The sequence below is a fragment of the Prionailurus bengalensis genome, chromosome X (genome assembly GCF_016509475.1).
Source record: "Prionailurus bengalensis isolate Pbe53 chromosome X, Fcat_Pben_1.1_paternal_pri, whole genome shotgun sequence".
Taxonomy (NCBI): domain Eukaryota; kingdom Metazoa; phylum Chordata; class Mammalia; order Carnivora; family Felidae; genus Prionailurus; species Prionailurus bengalensis.
The window spans coordinates 49,687,878-49,709,912 of NC_057361.1; the positions used below are offsets into that span (position 1 = coordinate 49,687,878).

The 22,035-nt window shown below is 38.2% G+C and overlaps 1 protein-coding gene across 1 annotated transcript in view; it reads left to right on the forward strand.

The window, feature by feature from the left end:
* NBDY (negative regulator of P-body association) overlaps window positions 1-18,371 on the forward strand; it is a 281,469-nt gene extending 263,098 nt beyond the window's left edge. The window contains exon 3 of the mRNA XM_043571381.1: window positions 17,815-18,371. The gene's annotated coding sequence lies outside the window, so the exon portion shown is untranslated. The remainder of the gene's footprint in view (window positions 1-17,814) is intronic.
* Window positions 18,372-22,035: the final 3,664 nt, after the last annotated feature.

The window sequence follows — 22,035 nt, forward strand, 5'->3', positions numbered from 1 at the left end:
TATTTTCCTCTTACTTCCCCTATGTTCATCTGTTTTGTTTCTTAAATTCCACATATGAGTGAAATCATATGGTATTATTCTTTCTCTGACTGATATATTTTGTTTAGCATAATACACTGTAGCTCCATCCATGATGTTGCCAATGGCAAGATATTCTTTTTGATGGCTGAGTAATATTCCAGTGTGTGTGTGTGTATCATCTCTTCTTTACCTGTTCATCAGTCCATGGACATATGGACTTTTTTCATAATTTGGTTATTGTTGACAATGCTGCTATAAACATCAAGGTGCATGTGTCCTCTCAAATCAGTATTTTTGTACCTTTGGGTAAACACCTTGTAGTGCAATTGCTGGATCATAGGGTAGTTCTCTCTTTAACTTTTTGAGGAATTTCCATACTGTTTTCCAGAGTGGCTGCACCAGTTTGCATTCCCACCAACAGTGTAAGGGGAGGTTCCCAAAATTGTGCATCCTCGCCAACATCCTTTCTTCCCTTTGTTGAAAGTTTTAGCCATTGTGATTGCTGTGAGATGATATCTCATTGTGGTTTCAATACATATTTCCCTCATGATGAGTGATGTTGAGCATCTTTCCATGTGTCTCTTGGCCATTTGGATGTCTTCTTTCGATAAATGTCTATTCGTGTCCTCACAATTTTTAATTGGATTATTTGTTTCTGGGGTGTTAGGTTTTATAAGTCCTTTATATGTTTTGGATAGTAACCCTTTATCAGACATATCATTTGAAAATATATGCTCCCATTCCAGGTGTTGCCTTTTAGTTTTATTGATCATTTCCTTCAGTGTGCAGAAGCTTTTTATTTTGATGTAGCCCCAATAGTTATATTTGTTTTTGTTTCCCTTGACTCAGGAGGCATATCTAGTAAAGTAAGAAGTTGCTGTGGCTGATGTCAAAGAGGTTACTACCTATGTTCTTCTCCAGGATTTTCATGGTTTCAGGTTTCACATTTAGGTCTTTAATCCATTTTGAATTTATTTTTGTTTATGGTGTAGGAAAGTGGTCCAGGTTCATTCTTTGCATGTTGCTGTTTAGCTTTCCCAAAACTATTTATTGGAGAAACTGTCTTTTTACCATTGAACATTCTTTTCTGCTTTGTGGAAGAATAGTTGAACATACAGTTCTGGGTTAATTTCTGGATTTTCTATTCTGGTCTATTGATCTATATGTCTATTTTTGTGTCCAAATCATAGTGTCTTGATCACTACAGCTTTGTAATATAAGTCAAGAATTGTGATGTCTCCTGCATTATTTTCTTTTTCATGGCTTCTTTGGCCATTTGGGTTTTCATGTGATTCCATACAAAATTTAGGATTGTTTGTTCTAGCTCTGTGATAAATGTTGTTAGTATTTTTATAGAGATTGTATTAACTGTGTGGATTGTTTTGGGTGGTATAAATATTTTAACAGTATTTGTTTTTCTAATCCATGAGCTTGGAATATTTTTCCATTTCGTGTGTCACCTTCAATTTCTTTCATCAGTGCTTTATAGTTTTCAAAGTACAGATCTTTTACTACTTCTGTTTTATTCCTTAATATCCTACATTTTTTGGTGTAATTGCAAATCATATAGATTCCTTGATTTCTCTTTCTACTGCTTCTTTATTGGATTACAGAAATGGAATCAATTTCTGTACTTTAATTTTTTATCCTGCAATGTTACTGAATTTGTGTATCAGTTCTAATAATTGCTTTGGTGGTGTTTTACTATTTCTATATAGAGTGTCATGTCATCTCAAATAGTTAAAGTTTGACTTCTTCCTTGGTGATGCCATTTGTTTCTTTATGTTGCCTGATTGCTGTGGCTAGGACTTCCAGTCCTCTGTTAAATAACAGTGGTGAGAGCAGACATCCCTGTCTTGTTCCTGACCTGAGAGTAAAAGCTCTCAGGTTGGCCCCATTGAGGATGGTATTAGCCGTGGGTGTTTCATATATGGCCTTTATTATGTTGAAGTATATTCCCTGTAACCATACTTTGGTGATTTTTTAAAATCATTAATGGTTGTTGTACTCTGTCAGATGGTTTTTCTGAGTCTATTGAGAGGATCAGATGGCTGTTATCTTTTCTTTTATTAATGTAATATATCATGTTGATTGATTTTTAAATACTGAAGCATAGTTGTAGCACAGGAATAAATGCCACTTGATGTGTTGGATGATTCGTTTAACATGTTGTTGGGATTTGATTTCCTAGTATTTCCTTGATAACTTTTGCATCCATGTTCATCAGGGATCTAAGCCTGTAATTTTCTTTTTATCTGGTTTAGTTATCAGGTTAATACTGGTCTCATACAATAAATTTGTAAGTTTTCCTTTCGTTTCTAATTTTTGGAACACTTTGAGAAGAATATATATTAATGATTCTTTAAATGCTTGGTAGAATTCACTGTGAAGCCATCTGGCCCTGGACCTTTATTTTTTGGGGGGATTTTTGAATACTGATCCAAATTCTTTGCTGGTTACCAGTCTGTTCAAGTATTTTTATTTCTTCCTGTTTCAGTTTTTTTATATTAAACTATACATTAGGCATTTTTATTTTTTAAATATAATTTATTGTCAAATTGGAATACATACAACACCCAGTGATAATCCTAACAAGTGCCTCCTCAATGCCCATCACCCATTTCCCCTCTCCCCCACACCCTTGTCCACCCTCAGTTTGTTCTCTGTATTTAAGATTCTGGTGGTTTGCCTCCTTGCCTCTATGTTTGTAACTATTTTTCCCCTTCCTTTCCCCCATGGTCTTCTGTTAAGTTTCTCAAGATCCACATATGAGTGAAAACATATGATATCTGTCCTTCTATGACTGACTTATTTCACTCAGCATAATACCTTCCAGTTCCATCCACATTGCTGCAAATGGCATGATTTCATTCTTTCTTATTGCCAAGTAGTAATCCATTATATATATAAACCATAATTTCTTTATCCATTCATCAGTTGAAGGGCATTTAAGTTCCTTCCATAATTAGGCTATTGTTGAAAGTGCTGGTACATGTGCCCCATGCATCAGCACTCCTGTGTATACCTTGGGTGAATTCCCAGTAGTGCTATTGCTGAGTCATAGGGTAGTTTTATTTTTAATTTTTTTCAGGAAACTCCACTCTGTTTTCTAGAGTGGCAGCACAAGCTTGCTATCCCACCAACAGTGCAAGAGGGTTCCCATTTCTTCACATCCTCAGCAGCATCTGTAGTTTCCTGATTTGTTCATTTTAGCCACTTTGACCATCGTGAGGTGCTATCTCAGCGTGGTTTTGATTTGTATTTCCCTGATGATGAGTGACATTGAGCATCTTTTCATGTGTCTGTTGGTCATCTGGATGTCTTCTTTGGAAAAGTGCTTATTCATATCTTCTGTCCATTTGTTCACTGGATTATTTGTTTTTTGGGTGTTGAGTTTGGTAAGTTCTTTATAGATTTTGGATAATAACCCTTTATCTGATATGTCATTTGCAAATATCTTTTCCCATTTTGCCAGTTGCCTTTTATATTTGTTGATCGTTTCCTTTGCAGTGCAGAAGCTTTAAATCTTGATTAGATCCCAATAGTTCATTTTGCTCTTAGTTCCTTTGCCTTTGTAGATGTGTTGAATAAGAAATTGCTGCGGCTTAGATGAAAGAGGTTGTTGCCTGCTTTCTCCTCTAGGGTTTTGGTGGTTTCCTGTCTCACCTTTAGGTCTTTTGTCCATTTTGAGTTTATTTTTTGTGTATGGAGTAAGAAAGTGGTCTAGATTTATTCTTCTGCATGTTTCTGTCTAGTTCTCCCAGCACCATTTGCTAAAGAGACTGTATTTTTTTCCATTGGATGCGCTTTCCTGCTTTGTCAAAGATTAGTTGGCCAGACATTTGTGCGTCCAATTCTGGTTATCTATTCTATACCATTGGCCTATGTGTCTGTTTTTGTGCCAATACCATACTGTCCTGATGATTACAGCTTCGTAGTAAAGGCTAAAGTCTGGGATTGTGATGCCTCCTGCTTTGGTCTTCTTCTTCAGTATTACTTTGGCTATTAGGGGTCTTTTGTGGTTCCATACAAATTTTAGGATTGTTTGTTTTGGCTTTGAGAAGAATGCTAGTGCAATTTTGATTGGGATTGCATTGAATGTGTAGATAGCTTTGGGTAGTATTGACATTTTAACAATATTTATTTTTCCTATACATTAGCATGGAATGTGCTTCCAGACTCATTCCATGAAGCCAGTATTACCCTGATTCCCAAAGCAGACAGAGACCCCACAAAAAAGGAGAATTACAGGCCAATATCCCTAGTGAACATGGATGCAGAAATTTGCAACAAGATAGTAGCAAATCGAATTCAACAGAATATAGAAAGAATTACTCACCATGGTGAAGTGGAATTCATTCCTGGGGCTTGTTCCATATTCACAAATCAATCAATGTGATATATCACGTTAATAAAAGAAAGGATAAGAACTATATGATCCTGTCAATAGATGCAGAAAAAGCTACAGCTTTTTCTACAGAAAAAAACTACAGCATCCTTTCTTAATAAAAACCCTCAAGAAAGTCGGGATAGAAGGAACATACTTAAACATCATAAAAGCCATTTATGAAGAGCCCACAGCTAATATCATCCTTACTGGGGAAAAACTGAGAGCTTTCCCCCTGAGATGAGGAACACGATGGGGATGTCCACTCTCAACACTGTTCTTTAACATAGTGTTGGAAGTCCTAGCATCAGCAATCAGACAACAAAATGAAATAAAAGGCATCAAAATTGGCAAAGAAGTCAAACTTTCACTTTTCACAGACGATATGATACTCTACATGGAAAATCAAAAAGACTCTACCAAAATACTGCTATAACTGATACATGAATTCAGCAAAGTCACGGGGTACAAAATCAATGTACAGAAATGGGTTGCATTTTTATACACCAATAATGAAGCAACAGAAAGAGAATTAAAGAAACTGATCCCATTTACAATCGCATGAAGAACCATAAAATACCCAGAAATAAATGTGACCAAATATGTCTGTATGCTGAAAACTATAGAAAGCTTATGAAGGAAATTGAAGAAGACACAAAGAAATTTTTTTAATGTTTCAAGTTTTATTTAAATTCTACTTAGTTTACAGTGTTATACTAGTTTCAGACACAGAATTCAGTGATTCATCACCCACACATAACATCTGGTGCTTATCACAAGACCCATCCTTAATACTCATCACCCATTTTGCCCATCCTCCCTCCCACCTCTACTACAACAACCTTCACTTTGTATGTTACAATAAGAGTCTCTTACGGTTTGTGCCATTTTTTCCTTTCCTCTCTTATAATCTGTTTTATTTTTTCAAACTCACATATGAGTGAAATCCTATGGCATTTGTCTTTTTCTGACTGACTTATTTCACTTAACATATTCACTCTAGTTCCATCCACATCATTGCAAATAGCAAGATTGCATTCTTCTTGATGGCTGATATTCCATTCTTTATTTTTTTCCTTTCTTTACAAGATTTTATTTAAATTGAAGTGAGTTAACATATATACTCTAGTATTGGTTTCAGGAATAGAAGTTGGTGATTTATAACTTACATATAACACCCATTATCACCACAAGAACTGCCCTCCTTAAAGCTCATCACACATTTAGCCCATATCTCCACCCACCTCCACTCCAGCAACCCTCATTTTGTTCTCTTTAGTTAAGAATCTCTTATGGTTTGCCTTCCTCTCTGTTTTTATCTTTTAATTTTCTGCCCCTTCTCCTATGTTCATCTGTTTTGTTTCTTTCTTATTTTTTTTTAATTCTACCACCTTTCCATATATATTAAACAGCTTATGTGTATTTGGGCTCTTTCCATAATTTGACTATTATTGATTGTGCTGCTACACACATCAGGGTGCATGTGCCCCTCTGAATCAGTATTTTTTATCTTTTGCGTAATGCCTAACAATGCAATTGCTGGGTCATAGGGCAGTTGTAATTTTAATTTTTGAGGAAACTTCACATTGTTTTCCAGAGTGGCTGCACCATTTTGCATTCCCACCAACAGTGTAACAGTGTTCCCCTTTCTCCACATCCTCACCCATATCTGTGTTTCTTATGTTGTTAATTTTAGTCATTCTGACAGGTGTGATTTAGTATCTCATTATAGTGTTGATTCGTATTTCCCTGATGATGAGTGTTGTTGAGCATCTTTTTATGTGTCATTTGGTCATCTGCATGTCTTCACTTGATTATGTCTATTCATGTCTACTGCCAATTTTTAACTGGATTATTTGTTTTTGGGGAGTTGAATTTGGTAAGTTCTTTATAGATTTTGATACTAACTCTTTATTCGATATGTCATTTGCAAATATCTTTTTCCATTCCAATGGTTGCCTTTTAGTTTTGTTGATTGTATCCTTCACTATGCAAAAGCATTTTGTTTGATGAGCTCCCAATAATTGATTTTTTGTTTTGTTTCCCTTGACAAAGGAGATGTATCTAGTAAAAATTTCCTATGGCCGAGGCCAAAGAGGTCTTCTCATCTAGGGTTTTGATGGTTTCCAGGCTCACATTTGGGACTTTCTCCATTTTGAGTTTATTTTTGTGTATGGTGTAAGAATCTGACCCAGGTTCATTCTTATGCATGCTTCTGTCCATTTTTCACATCACTTATTGAGGAGACTGTCTTTTTTTCCAACAATTATTCTTTCCTGCTTCATTCAAGATTAGTTGACCATATATTGTGGGTCCATTTCTGGGTTCTCTATTCTGTTCCATTGATCTGTCTGTTTTTGTGCTAGTACCATACTTTCTTGAATGTTACAGCCTTGTAATACAGCTTAGTCTGGAATTGTGATGCCTCCAGCTTTTTTCCCCAAGATTGCTTTGTCTATTCAAAGTCTTTTGTGGTTCTGTACAAGTGTTAGGTTTGTTTCTTCTAGTTCTGTGAAAAATTCTGGTGGTATTTTCATAGAGATTGCTTTCAATGTGTAGATTGCTTTGGGTAGTATAGACATTTTAACAATGTTTTATTTTCCAATCCTTGAATATGGAATATTTTCCCATTTCTATGTTTCATCTTCAGTTTCTTCCATAAGCGTTCTATACATTTCAGAGTACACATCTTTACTTTTTTGTTGTTGTTGTTAAATTTCTTCTTAGGTATCTTGTGGTTTTGGGGGCAATTGTAAATGGGATTGATAACTGGGTTTCTTTTTCTGCTGTTTTTTTATTTGTTTGCAGAAATGCAACTGCTTTATGTACATTGACTTTGTATCCTGCAACTTTACTGAATTTGTGTAATGACTAACAATTTTTTCATGGCATCATTCAGGTTTCCTATATAGAGTATTCTGTCATCTGCAAATAGTGAAACTTTGACTTCTTCCTTGCCAATTTTATTTCCTTTTATTTCCTTTTCTTGTCTAATTGCTGAGGCTAGGATGTCTACTACTATGTTAAATGACAATGGAAACAGTGTACATTCCTGTCTTATTTCTGACTAAAGAGGAAAATCTCAGTTTCCCCTTTGAGGATATTAACTGTGGGTCTTTTTTAAAGTTTAAATAACTATTTTTAAATATGAACTTTATTGCCGAATTGGTCTCCATACAATACCCAGTGCTCATCCTAAAAGGTGCCCTCCTCAATACCCATCACCCACGCCCCCTCCCTCCCACGCCCCATCAACCCTCAGTTTGTTCTTAGTTTTTAAGAGTCTCTTATGCTTTGGCTCCCTCCCTCTCTAATCTCATTTTTATTTCTTCCCCTCCACAATGGACTTCTGATAAGTTTCTCAGGATCCACATAAGAGTGAAACATATGGTGTCTGTCTTTCTCTGTATGGCTTATTTCACTTAGCACACACTCTCCAGTTCCATCCACGTTGCTACAAAAGGCCAGATTTCATTCTTTCTCATTGCCACGTAGTATTCCATTGTGTATATAAACCACAATTTCTTTATCCATTTGTCAGTTGATGGACATTTAGGCTCTTTCCATAATTTGGCTATTGTTGAGAGAGCTGCTATAAACATTGGGGTACAGGTGTCCCTATGAGTCAGCACTCCTGTACCCTTGGGTAAATTCCTAGCAGTGCCATTGCTGGGTCAAAGGGTAGATCTATTTTTCATTTTTTGAGGAACCTCCACACTATTTTCCAGAGCAGCTGCACCAGTTTGCATTCCCACCAACAGTGCAAGAGGGTTCCCGTTTCTCCACATCCTTGCCAGCATCTATAGTCTCCTGATTTGTTCATTTTAGCCACTCTGCCTGGCGTGAGGTGAAATCCGAGTGTGGTTTTGATTTGTATTTCCCTGATGAGGAGCAACGTTGAGCATCTTTTCATGTGCCTATTGGCCATCTGGATGTCTTCTTTAGAGAAGTGTCTATTCATGTTTTCTGCCCATTTCTTCACTGGATTATTTGTTTTTCGGGTGTGGAGTTTGGTGAGCTCTTTATAGATTTTGGATACTAGTCCTTTGTCCGATATGTCATTTGCGAATATCTTTTCCCATTCCATCGCTTGCCTTTTAGTTTTGTTGATTATTTCCTTTGCTGTGCAGAAGATTTTTATCTTCATGAGGTCCCAATAGTTCATTTTTGCTTTTAATTCCCTTGCTTTTGGGGATGTGTCAAGTAAGAAATTGCTACGGCTGAGGTCAGAGAGGTCTTGACATTTTAGCAATATTTATTTTTCCAACCCATGAGCAGGGAATGTTTTTGCAATTCTTTTTATCTTCTGCAATTTCCTTCATAAGCATTCTATAGTTTTCAGCATAGAGATCTTTTACATCTTTGGTTAGGTATATTATTAAGTATTTTGTAATTCTTGGTGCAACTGTGGATGGGATAATTTTTTATTTGTCTTTCTGTTGCTTCATTATTAGTGTACAAGAATGCAACTGATTTCTCTACATTTATTTTGTATCCTGCAACTTTGCTGAATTCATGTATCAGTTCTAGCAAACTTTTGGTGGAGTCTACTGGATTTTCCATGTATAATACCATGTCATCTGCAAAAAGTGAAAGCTTGACTTCATCTTTGCCAATTTTGACGCCTTTGATTTCCTTTTATTGTCTGATTGCTGATGCTAGCACATCCAACACTATGTTAGACACCAGTGGTGAGAGTGGATATCCCTGTCATGTTCCTGATCTCGGGGGAAAGCTCTCAGTTTTTCCCCCATTGATGACGATATTAGCTGTGGGCTTTCCGTAAATGGTTTTTATAATGTTTAAGTATGTTCCTTTTATCCCGACTTTCTCTAGGGTTTTTATAAGAACCTATGTTAAATTTTGTCCAATACATTTTCTGCATCGATTGACAGGATCATATGGTTCTTATCTTTTCTTTTATTAATGTGATGTATAAAGTTGATTGATTTGCTAATGTGGAACCAATCTTGCAGCCTAGACATGAATCACACTTGACCATGGTGAATAATTCTTTTCATATGTTGTTGAATTTGATTTGCTAGTATCTTATTGAGAATTTTTGCATCCATATTCATTAGGGATATTGGCCTGTAGTTCTCTTTTTTTACTGGGTCTCTCTCTGGTTTAGGAATGAAAGTAACACTGGCTTCACAGAATGAGTCTGGATGTTTTACTTCCCTTTCTATTTTTTGGAACAGCTTGAGAAGAATAGGTATTGTCTCTGCTTTATATGTCTGGTAGAATTCCCCTGGGAAGCCAACTGGTCCTGGACTCTTACTTGTTTGGAGATTTTGATACCTGATTCAATTTCTTCGCTGGTTATGAATATGTTCAAGTTTTCTATTTCTTCCTGTTTGAGTTTTGGAAGTGTGTGGGTTTTAGGTATTTATCCATTTCTTCCAGGTTTTCCAGTTTTTTGGCATATAAATTTTCATCGTATTCCCTGAAAATTGCTTGTATTTCTGAGGGATTGGTTGTAATAATTCCATTTTCATTCATGATTTTATCTATTTGGGTCTTCTCCCTTTTGTTTTTGAAAAGCCTGGCTAGAGGTTTATCAATTTTGTTTACTTTTTCAAAAAACCAACTCTTGGTTTCATTGATCTGCCCTACAGTTTTGTTAGATTGTATATTGTATATTTCTGCTCTGATCGTTATTATTTCTCTTCTTCTGCTGGGTTTGGGGTGTCTCTGCTGCTCTGCTTCTATTTCCTTTAGGCGTGCTGTTAGATTTTGTATTTGGGATTTTTCTTGTGTCTTGAGATAGGCCTGGGTTGCAATGTATTTTCCTCTCAGGACTGTCTTCGCTGCATTCCTAAGCTTTGGATTGTTGTATTTTCATTTTCGTTTGTTTCCATATATTTTAAAATATCTTCTCTATTTGCCTGGTTGACCCATTCCTTCATTACTAGGGTGTTCTTTAACCTCTATGCTTTTGGAGGTTTTCCAAACTTTTTTTCCTGTGGTTGATTTCAAGCTTCATAGCATTGTGGTCTGAAAGTAAGCATGGTATAATTTCAATTCTTGTAAACTTATGAAGGGCTGTTTTGTGACCCAGTATATGATCTATCTTGGAGAATGTTCCATGTGCACTCGAGAAGAAAGTATATTCTGTTGCTTTGGGATGCAGAGTTCTAAATACATCTGTCAAGTCCATCTGATCCAGTGTATCATTCAGGGCCCTTGTTTCTTTATTGATCCTGTGTCTAGATGATCTATCCATTATTGTAAGTGGAGTATTAAAGTCCCCTGCAATTACCACATTCTTTCAATAAGGTTGTTTATGTTTGTGATTAATTGTTTTATATATATATATATATATATATATATATATATATGAGGGCTCCCGTATTGAGCTCATAGCATTTATAATTGTTATCTCTTCCTGATAGGAGACCCTGTAATTATTATATAATGTCTTTCTTCATCTCTTGTTACATCCTTTAATTAAAAGTCTAGTTTCTCTGATGGCTACTGCAGCTTTCTTTTGACTTCCAGAAGTATGATAATTAGATACTTCTCCATCCCCTCACTTTCAATGTGAAGGTGTCCTCAGGTCTAAAATGAGTCTCTTGTAGACAGCAAATAGATGGGTCTTGTTTTTTTATCCATTCTGATACCCTATGTGTTTTGGTTGGAGCGTTTATTCCATTTACATTCAGTGTTATTATAGTAAGATATGGGTTTAGAGTCATTGTGATGTCTGTAGGTTTAATTCTTGTAGTGATGTCTCTGGTACTTTCTGGTCCTTGCAACATTTCACTCACAGAGTCCCCCTTAGGATGTCTTGTAGGGCTGGTTTAGTGGTGATGAATTCCTTCAGTTTTTGTTTGGGAAAACCTTTATCTCTCCTTCTATTCTAAATGACAGACTTGCTAGTACTTTGTCTCACAGGATCCCCTTAGGAAGTCTTGTAGGGCTGGTTTAGTGGTGATGAATTCCTTCAGTTTTTGTTTAGGAAGACCCATATCTCTCCTTCTATTCTAAATGACAGACTTGCTGGATAAAGGATTCTCGGCTGCATATTTTTTCTGTTCATCACATTGTAGATTTCCTGCCATTCCTTTCTGGCTTGCAAGATTTCAGTAGTTAGATCCATCTCTAGTTTTATCAGCCTCCCTTTATATGTTAGAACATGTTTATCCCTAGCTGCTTTCAGAATTCTCTCTTTACCCTTGTATTTTGCCAGTTTCACTATGCTATGTCATGCGGAAGATCGCTTCAAGTGACGTCTGAAGGGAGTTCTCTGTGCTCTTGGATTTCAATGCCTTTTTCCTTCCCTAGGTCAGGGAAGATCTCAGCTATGTACACCTTCAGCTCTTTTCTCTCTCTCTCCCTCCTATGGATCCTAATGATGCGTATGTTATTGTGTTTTGTTTCATCACTTAGTTCTCTAATTCTCCCCTCATACTCCTGGATTTTTTATCTCTCTTTTTCTCAGCTTCCTCTTTTTCCATAATTTTATCTTCTAATTCACGTATTCTCTTCTCTGCTTCTTCAATCTGAGTTGTGGTCACCTCCATTTTACTTTGCACCTCATTTATAGCATTTTTTAGCTCCTCCTGTTTCTTAATCCCTTGATCTATGTAGCAATAGATTCTCCTCTGTCCTGTATACTTTTTCCAAGCCCAGTGATTAATTTTATGACTATTAATTTAAATTCTTTTTCTGTTACATTGCTTAAATCGTTTTTGATCAGTTGGTTAGCTGTCAGTACCTCCTGGAGTTTCTTTTGAGGAGAATTCTGTTTCATCATTTTGGATAGTCACTGGAGTTGCATGGAACTGCAGGACCCTTCCTCTGTGCTGTCTGGAGTAACTTGCATCGGTGGGCGGGGCTGCAGTCAGACCTGATGTTTTCCCTAGCCCACTGCTGGGGCCACATTCAGACTGGTGTGTACCTTATCTTCCCCTCTCCCAGGGGCAGAACTCACTGTGGAGTGGTGTGGCCCCTGTCTGGGCTACTTGCACACTGCCAGGCTTGTGGTGCTGCTTTGATGGGATCTGGTGTATTAGCTGGGGTGGATTCACAAGGTGCAAAGGGGCCAGAGGGGTAAGCTCAGCTCGCTTTGCCTTCAGTGGTCTGCCACTGGAGGGGCCCTGTGGCACTGGGAGAGAGGCAGCCCCATTGGAGGGATGGATCAACAGAAGCACAGCATTGGGTGTTTTCATGGTGGAAGCAAGTTTGGTGCCGGGAACTGGTTCCCTTTGGAATTGTGGCTGGGGGATGGGAGAGGGAGATGGCGCTGGCCAGTGCTTTTGTTCCCCACTGATCTGAGCTCTGTCTCTCCTGGCTCAACAACTCTCCCTCCCATTGTCCTCTAGCCGTCTTACTCTGTGAGCAGAGCTGTTGACTTATAACATTCCAGATGCTAAGTCCTGCTGCCTGTCAGAATTCATGGAGTCCTTCCCCTCTGCTTTTGCAAGTCAGACTCATGGGCTCTGCCTTGCTGGGGGCTGCTCCTCCACCACCCCGGGTCCCTCCTGCCAGTCCGTGTAGCATGCACTGCCTCTCCACCTTCCCTACCCTCTTCTGTGGCTACACTTGGCTCTGGAGAGTCCCTTCTGCTAGTCTTTTGGTGGATTTCTGGGTTATTTAGGCAGATGTGGGTGGAATCTATAACTGTGGGTCTTTAATATATGGCCTTGATGATGTTGAGGCCTGTTCCCTCTACCCTGTTTTGTTGACGGTTTTTATCAAGAATAGATGTTGTACATTCTCAAATGCTATTCTTTTTTGCATCTATTGAGAGGATCATATTTTTCTTATCATTGATTTTATCAGCGTGGTTTGTCACATTGATTTGGGAACATTAAGTCACTCTTGCATACTAGGAATAAGTCCTATTGATCTCTGATTCTTTTAATGTACTTCTGGATTTGATTTGCTAGTATCTTGTTGAGAATGTTTGCATCCAAGTTCATTAGGTATGTTGGCCTGTAATTTTCTTTATTAGTCAGATTTGTGTCTTCTTTTGGAAATAAGGTAATGCTGGCCTTATAGATTGTGTTTTTAAGTTTTCCTTCCATTTCTCTTTTTTTGGAACAGTTTGAGAAGAGTAAGTATTAACTCTCCTTTAAATGTCTGGTAGAATTCACCTGGGAAATCATCTGGCTCTGGACTTTTGTTTCTTGGGACATTTGTGATTATGGATTCAATTTTTTTGCTGATTATGAGACTGGTCAGCTTTTCTATTTCTTCATGTTTCATTTTTGGTAATTTACATGTTTCTAGGAATTTATCCATTTCTTCCAGATTGTCCCATTTGATGGCATGTCATTTTTCTTAATATTCTTTTATACTTCTTTGTATTTCTGTGGCATTGGTTTTTATTTCTCCTTTGTCATTTGTGATTTATGTATTTGGGTTTTTCTCTTTTCTTTTTGATATGCCTGGATAGGGGTTTATTTAATTTATTACATTTATCAAAGAAGAATCTCCTGGTTTAATTGATCTGTTCAATTGTTTTTTTAAGGTACTATGTATTTTATCTCTGCTCTAATCTTTATTACTTCCTTCTTTCTGCTGGCTTTAGGTTTCAATTGTTTTTCATTTTTCTTTCTCCTTTAGATATAAAGTTAGTTTGTTTATATGAGATTTTGTTTGCTTCTTGATGTAACTCTGTATTGCTATATACTTCCTTCCTTGGGCTATTTTTTCTTTTTTGGCATCTTGTAGATTTTGGACCGTTGCATTTTGATTTTAATTTAGTTCCATGTATTTTTTAAATTTCTTGTCTGATTTCCTGTTGACCCATTCATTGTTTAGTAGCTTCTTACTTGATTTCCATGTGTTTGTTTTCTTTCCACATCCTTTTTTTTTCTGATTTACTTATCATTATCATTGTGGTCAGAAAAGGTGCACGGTATGATTTCAATGTTTTTTATACATGTTAAAGTATGATTTGTGACTGAATATGTAATGTATTTTGGAGAATGATCCATGTGCACTTAAAAAGAATGTGTATTTTGCTGTTTTAGGATGGAATATTCTGCATATATCAGTTAAGTCCATCTGGTACAGTGTGTCATTTAAAGCCATTGTTTCTGTTTATTTTCTGTTTAGTGTCAATCCATTGATGTAAGTGGGGGTGTTAAAGTGTTTTGCTATTATTGATTTTTAATCAATGAGTTCTTATGTACTTGTTATTTATTGCTGCATATGGGTGCTTCCTTTTTGGGGCATTAATATTTACAATTGTTATATCTTATTGTTTGATAGTCCCCTTTATGATTATATAGTATATTTCTTTATCTCTTGTTACTAAATTTGTTTTATTTTATTTTTTCTTTTCTCAATATTACTTTCCAAAGTTTTATTTAAAATTCAGTTTGTTAACATACAGTGTAATATTATTTGGAGGCATATGATTTAGTGATTCAACACTTCTATACAATACTTGGTGCTCATCAAACAAGTGCCCTCCTTAAAGAAATTGTGGTTTATATACACAATGGAGTACTACATGGCAATGAGAAAGAATGAAATATGGCCCTTTGTAGCAATGTGGATGGAACTGGAGAGTGTGATGCTAAGTGAAATAAGCCATACAGAGAAAGACAGATACCATATGGTTTCACTCTTATGTGGATCCTGAGAAACTTAACAGAAACCCATGGAGGAGGGGAAGGAAAAAAAAAAGAAGTTAGAGTGGGAGAGAGCCGAAGCATAAGAGACTCTTAAAAACTGAGAACAAACTGAGGGCTGATGGGGGGTGGGAGGGAGGGGAGGGTGGGTGATGGGTATTGAGGAGGGCACCTTTTGGGATGAGCACTGGGTGTTGTATGGAAACCAATTTGACAATAAATTTCATATATTGAAAAAAAAAACAAGTGCCCTCTTTAATCCCCATCAAGTATTTAATGCATCCCTTCTCAGGAATTTTTCTGTTTCTAAACAAATTTTAGAATTGTTTCCTCCAGCTCTGTGAAGAATGCTGGTGTCATTTTGATAGAGATTTCATTGAATATGTTGTTTACTTTGGGTAGTATTGACATTTTAACAATATTTGTTCTTGCAATACATGATTATGGAATGTTTTTCCATTTCTTTGTGTCTTCTCCAATTTCTTTCATAAGCTGTCTATAGTTTTCAGCACACAGATTGTTTTACCTCTTTGGTTAGGTTTATTCCTAGGTACTTTATATTTTTTGGTGCAATTTAAATGGGATCAAGTCCTTGATTTCCCTTTCTTCTGCTTAATTACTGGTGTAAAATAATGAGACTGATTTCTGTATGTTGATTTTGTATACTGAAACTTTGCTAAAATCATGTACCAGTTCTATTAGTATTTTGGGGGAGTCTATTAGGTTTTCCACATAGAGTATCAGATCATCTGTGAGAAGGAAAGTTTGACTTCTTCCCTGCGCATTTGGGTGCCTTTTATTTCTTTTTCTTTTCTGATTGCTGTGCCTAGGACTTCCAGTACTATGTTGAAAAAGAGTGGTGATAGGGGACATTCCCATCATGTTCCTGACCTTAGGGGGAATACTCTGATTTCCCCCAATGAGGATGATATTAGCTGTGGGTCTTTTGTATATGGCCTTTATGATATTGAGGTATGTCTCTTCTATCCCTACTGTCTTGAACTTTTTGTTTTTGTTTTTGTTTTTATCAAGAAACAATGCTGTGTTTTGTAAAATGCTTTTCTGCATCTATTGAGAGGGTCATATGATTCTTATACTTTTTCTATGTTAATGTGATCAATCATATTGATTGATTTGAAGATTCTGAACCAGCCTGGAAGTCCAAGAATAAGTCCCACTTGATCATTGTGAATAATTAATGCATTTTTTAATCGATTTGATAGTGTCCTGTTGAGAACTTTTGCATTCGTGTTCATCAGGGCAATTGGTCTGTAATTCTCCTTTTAGCAGGGTCTTTGTGTAGTTTTGAAATAAACATACTGCTGACCTCAGAATGAGTTTGAAATTTTCTTTTTCATTTCCATAGTTTTTGGAACAGATTCAAAAGAATAGATATTATGCTGGGTGAGGAGCCAAGATGGCAGAACAGCATGGAAGTTTTTTGTGTATCTGGCATCTATGAGTACAGCCAGAACAACATTAAACCATCCTGCAACCTAGAAAACTGATTGGGGGATTAACACAACAATCTGCACAACCTGAACCACAGAATTCAGTAGGAACATGGTGTGGAGACGTGAACTTGGGAGCAAGAAGCCATGGGAAGGGAGGTACCTTTGCTGGCAGAGAGAGGAAGGAGATGGGCAGGGGGAGAATACAGGAAAAGCACCCCTCCCCAAAAGCAGCTGGAGAGAAAGTGGAAATTTGGAACCAGCAGCAGAGACTAAACTAAAAAAGGATAAAGGAGAAAGGAGAGACTGTAAACAGGGGGGAGTGCAAAGTCTTCAACTCTGCAGCTCGATATCTGGTGGTGCTCTGATAGGAAGGGTGAATCCCCAGGAACAGAGAAGGGTCCGTGAGGTTCGCAGGCCACATGGGTAAAAGTGGTTCCACTACTAGAAGGACGTTTGGTAGAGACTGTTGAAGGCACCTAGTCCCAGTAGACCCCAGAAAATGGCCACTTTCGCTGGTGCTGTAACAAGGTTGTTAAGAGTGAAGCCTGGTGCAAGATATGTGATGTGATTTTCCATAATCCCTGAAAAGCTGCTGCTACACTATCTCATGAGCTTTTTCTTGGGCGGGCTGGCACCTGTTCACAGTGTCAGGGCACTGGCAGCAGCAGGGTCCAGCGAGCGTTCCTGGGTGCAGCCTACATTCAGCCAGTGCTCCTTCAGCCATTGCTGAGTGAGACCCTCCCACAGAGGGGTGGAACAGGTCAAAGCTGAAGTCCTTCAGAAGTAAAGGGCGGGGGGGGGAGGCGGTATTAAGGTGGCAGCGTAGAAGGATTCTGGGAACACCGCTTCCTGCAGGTCACTTATATTCCACCCACATCTGCCTAAATAACCCAGAAAACAGCCAGAAGACTAGCAGAAAGGACTCGCCAGAGCCAAGTGTATCAAGAGGCCCAAGGAAGCTGGTAGAAAGGGCAGAGAGGTGGTGTGCGCTACATGGACTGGAAGGAGGGAGCCAGGGTGGTGAAGGGGCAGCCCGCCCAGCAAGGCAGAGACCCTGAGTCTGACTTGCAAAAGTGGAGGGGCCGGACAGAGTGTGTTTTGACAGCCAGCAGGACTTAACATCTGGAATGTTATAAGTCAACAGCTCGGCTTGGAGAGTTGGAGAGCTAGAGGACAACGGGAGGGAGAGTTGAGCCCCAGAGGACAGAGCACAGCTCAGAGGGGAACAAAGGCACTGGGAAGCAATGTCTCCCTCGCCCATCCCCCAGCCAAAATCCCAAAGGGAACCAGTTCCCATCACGGAACTTGCTTGCACCGTGCAAACACCCAACGATATACTTCTGTGAATCCATCCCTCCAGCAGGTATGCCTCCTTCCCGGTGCCACAGAGCCCATCCCACAGGAGAACACAGAAGGCAAAGTGAACTGAGCCTGCCCATCCCGCCCCTGTGCACCTTGTGGATCCACCCCGGCTAATATCCCAGATCCCATCAAAGCAGCACCACAAGCCTGGCAGTGTGCAAGTAGCCCAGACAGGGGCCACACCACTCTGCAGTGAGTCCTGCCCCTGGGAGAGAGGAAGATAAGGTACACAGTGTTAGGATGTCCCTGGAAGGGGACGGCCACCTCGCCAGTGTGCCAGAACAACTGAAGGTCAACCAATCACTGAGTGCCAGCACAATCCAACGAAAAGCCCTGAGCAGCTCTCCAGAACGAACTGAAAGTTAACCAATCAACGAGCAACAGCACAACCTGGCATGAAAGAAAGACCCACCCGGACCTAAACCCAGAACTGCTGCAGCTTAAAAACCCTACCCCACCACACCCAGGCGCAACTTCCCTGACTCCTCTCACTCCCTGAGTCACAGAACCTCGCTCAGAACCTTAGTTCCCAATAAAGCCTTTGACTGCAAAAAATTATTTTTGACTCTAACTCCTATCTTTACCCCACCCAACGCTTGACACTAACACACACCAGTCTGACTGTGGCCCCAGCGGTGGGCTGGGGACAGACTTCAGGTCTGACTGCAGCCCTGCCCACCAACACAAGTTACTCCAGACAGCACAGGGGCAGAGCACTGCAGTTCTGCACCACTGCAAGGACTATCCAAAATGAAGAAACAGAAGAATCTCCTCAAAAGAAACACCAGGAGGAAGCGACAGCTAATGAACTGATCAAAAACTATTTAAGCAATATAACAGAAAATGAATTCAAAATAATACTCATAAAATTAATTGCTGGACTTGAAAAAAATATAGAGGACAGCAGAGAATCTATTGCTACAGAGATCAAGGGACTAAGGAACAGTCAGGAGGAGCTGAAAAACGCTTTAAACGAAATGCAAAACAAAATGGAAACGACGACAGCTCGGATTGAAGAGGCAGAGGAGAGAATACATGAATTAGAAGATAAAATTATGGAAAAAGAGGAAGCTGAGAAAAAGAGAGATAAAAAAAATCCAGGAGTATGAGGGGGACCTAGAGAACTAAGTGATGTGATAAAACGCAATAACATATGCATCATTGGGATTCCAGAGGAGCAAGAGAGAGAGAAATAGGGCTGAAGGTGTACTTGAAGAAATCATAGCTGAGATCTTCCCTGACCTGGGGAAGGAAAAAGGCATTGAAATCCAAGAAGCACAGAGAACTCCCTTCAGACGTCACTAGAAGCAATCTTCTGCATGACATATCATAGTGAAACTGGCAAAATACAAGGGTAAAGAGAGAATTTTGAAAGCAGCTAGGGAAAAACATGCTCTAACATATAAAGGGAGACTGATGAAACTACTGACGGATCTAACTACTGAAACTTGGCAAGCCAGAAAGGAATGGCAGGAAATCTTCAATGTGATGAACAGAAAAAATATGCAGCTGAGAATCCTTTATCCAGCAAGTCTGTCATTTAGAATAGAAGGAGAGATATGGGTCTTCCTAAACAAACAAAAACTGAAGGAATTCATCACCACTAAACCAGCCCTACAAGACTTCCTAAGGGGATCCTGTGAGACAAAGTACTAGAGATATCACTACAAGCATGAAACCTGCAGACATCACAAGGACTCTAATCCCATATCTTTCCATAATAACACTGAATGTAAATGGACTAAATGCTCCAATCACAAGACATAGGGTATCAGAATGGATGCAAAAAACAAGACCCATCTCTTTGTTGTCTATAAGAGACTCATTTTAGACCTGAGGGCACCTTCCAATTGAAAGTGAGGGGATGGAGAACTATCTATCATGCTACTGGAACTCAAAAGGAAGCTGTAGTAGCCATATTATATCAGACAAACTAGACATTAAACTACAGGCTGTAACAAGAGATGAAGGGCATTATATAATAATTACAAGGTCTACCCATCAGGAAGAGCTAACCATTATAAATGTCTGTGAGCCAAATACGGGAGCCCACAAATACATAAAACAATTGATCACAAACATAAGCAACCTTATTGATAAGAATATGGTAATTGCAGGGGACTTTAATACCCCACTAACAACAATAGATAGATCACCTAGATGGAGAATAAATAAAGAAACAGGTGCCCTGAATGATACATTGGATCAGATGGACTTGACATATATTTAGAACTCTGCATCCCAAAACAAAAGAATATACTTTCTTCTCTAGTGCACATGGAACATTCTCCAAGGTAGATCACATACCGGGTCACAAAACAGCCCTTCATAACTATACAAGAATTGAGATCATACCTTGCATACGTTCAGACCACAATTCTATGAAACTTGAAATCAACCACAGGAAAAAGTCTGGAAAACCTCCAAAAGCATAGAGGTTAAAGAACACCCTATGAAAGAAGGAATGGGTCAACCAGGCAATTAGAGAAGAAATTTAAAAAAAACATGGAAACAAAGGAAAATGAAAATACAACAATCCAAATGCTTTGGGATGCAGCAAAGGCAGTCCTGAGAGGAAACTACATTGCAATCCAGGCCTATCTCAAGACACAGGAAAAATCCCAAATACAAAATCTAACAGCACACTTAAAGGAAATAGAAGCAGAGCAGCAAAGACACCCCAAACCCAGCAGAAGAAGAGAAATAATAAAGATTAGAGCATAAATAAACAATAAAGAATCTGACAAAACTGTAGAGGACATCAATGAAACCAAGAGCTGTTTCTTTGAAAAAATAAACAAAATTGATAAACCTCTAACCAGGATAGTCAAAAAGAAAAGGGAGATGACACAAATAGATAAAATCATGAATGAAAATGGAATTATTACAACCAATCCCTCAGAAATACAAGAAATTATCAGGGAATACTATGAAAAATTATATGCCAAAAAACTGGACAACCTGGAAGAAATGGATAAATTCCTAAGCATCCACACACTTCCAAAACTCAAATAATAAGAAAAAGAAAACTTGAACAGACCCATAACCAGCGAAAAAATTGAATCAATTATCAAAAATCTCCCAACAAATGAGAGTCCAGGACCAGATGGCTTCCCAGGGGAATTCTACCAGATATTTGAAGCAGAGATAATACCTATTCTTCTCATGCTCTTCCAACAAAGAGAAATGAAGGAAAACTTCCAGACTCATTCTATGAAGCCAGTGTTACTTTGATTCCTAAACCAGACAGAGACCCAGCAAAAAAAGAAAACTACAGGCCAATATCCCTGATGAATATGGATGCAAAAATTCTCTATAAGATACTGGCAAATCGATTTCAACAGCATATAAAAAGAATTATTCACCATGATCAAGTGGGATTCATTCCTGGGATGCAGGGCTGGTTCAACATTCACAAATCAATCATTGTAACACATCACATTAATAAAAGCAAAAATAAGAACCATATGATCCTGTCAATCGATGCAGAAAAAGAATTTGACAAAATCCAGCATTCTTTCTTAATAAAAACCATCGAGAAAGTCGGGATAGAAAGAACATACTTAAACATCCAAAAAGCCATATGAAAGCCCACAGCTAATATCATCCTGAATGGGGAAAACTGAGAGCTGTCTTCCTGAGATGAGGAACATTACAGGGATGCCCACTCTTGCCACTATTGTTTAACATAGTGTTGGAAGTCCTAGAATCAGCAATCAGATAACAAAATGAAATAAAGGCATCAAAATTGGCAAAGATGAAGTCAAACTTTCACTTTTTGCAGATAACATGATACTCTACATGGAAAACCCGACAGACCCCACCAAAAGTCTACTAGAACTGACACATGAGTTCAGGAAAATCGCAGGATACAAAATTAATGTACAGAAATCAGTTGCATTCTTATACACTAATAATGAAGCAACAGAAAGACAAAGAAAGAAACTGATCCCGTTCACAATTGCACCAAGAACCATAAAATACCTAGGAATAAACCTAACCAAAGATGTAAAAGATCTGTATGCTGAAAACTATAGAAAGCTTATGAAGGATATTGAAGAAGATACAAAGAAATGGAAAAACATTTGATGTTCATGGATTGGAAGAATAAATATTGTTAAAATGTCAATATTACCCAAATCAATCTACACATTCAATGCAATCCCAATCAAAATTGCACCCGCATTCTTCTCGAAGCTAGAACAAGCAATCCTAAGATTTG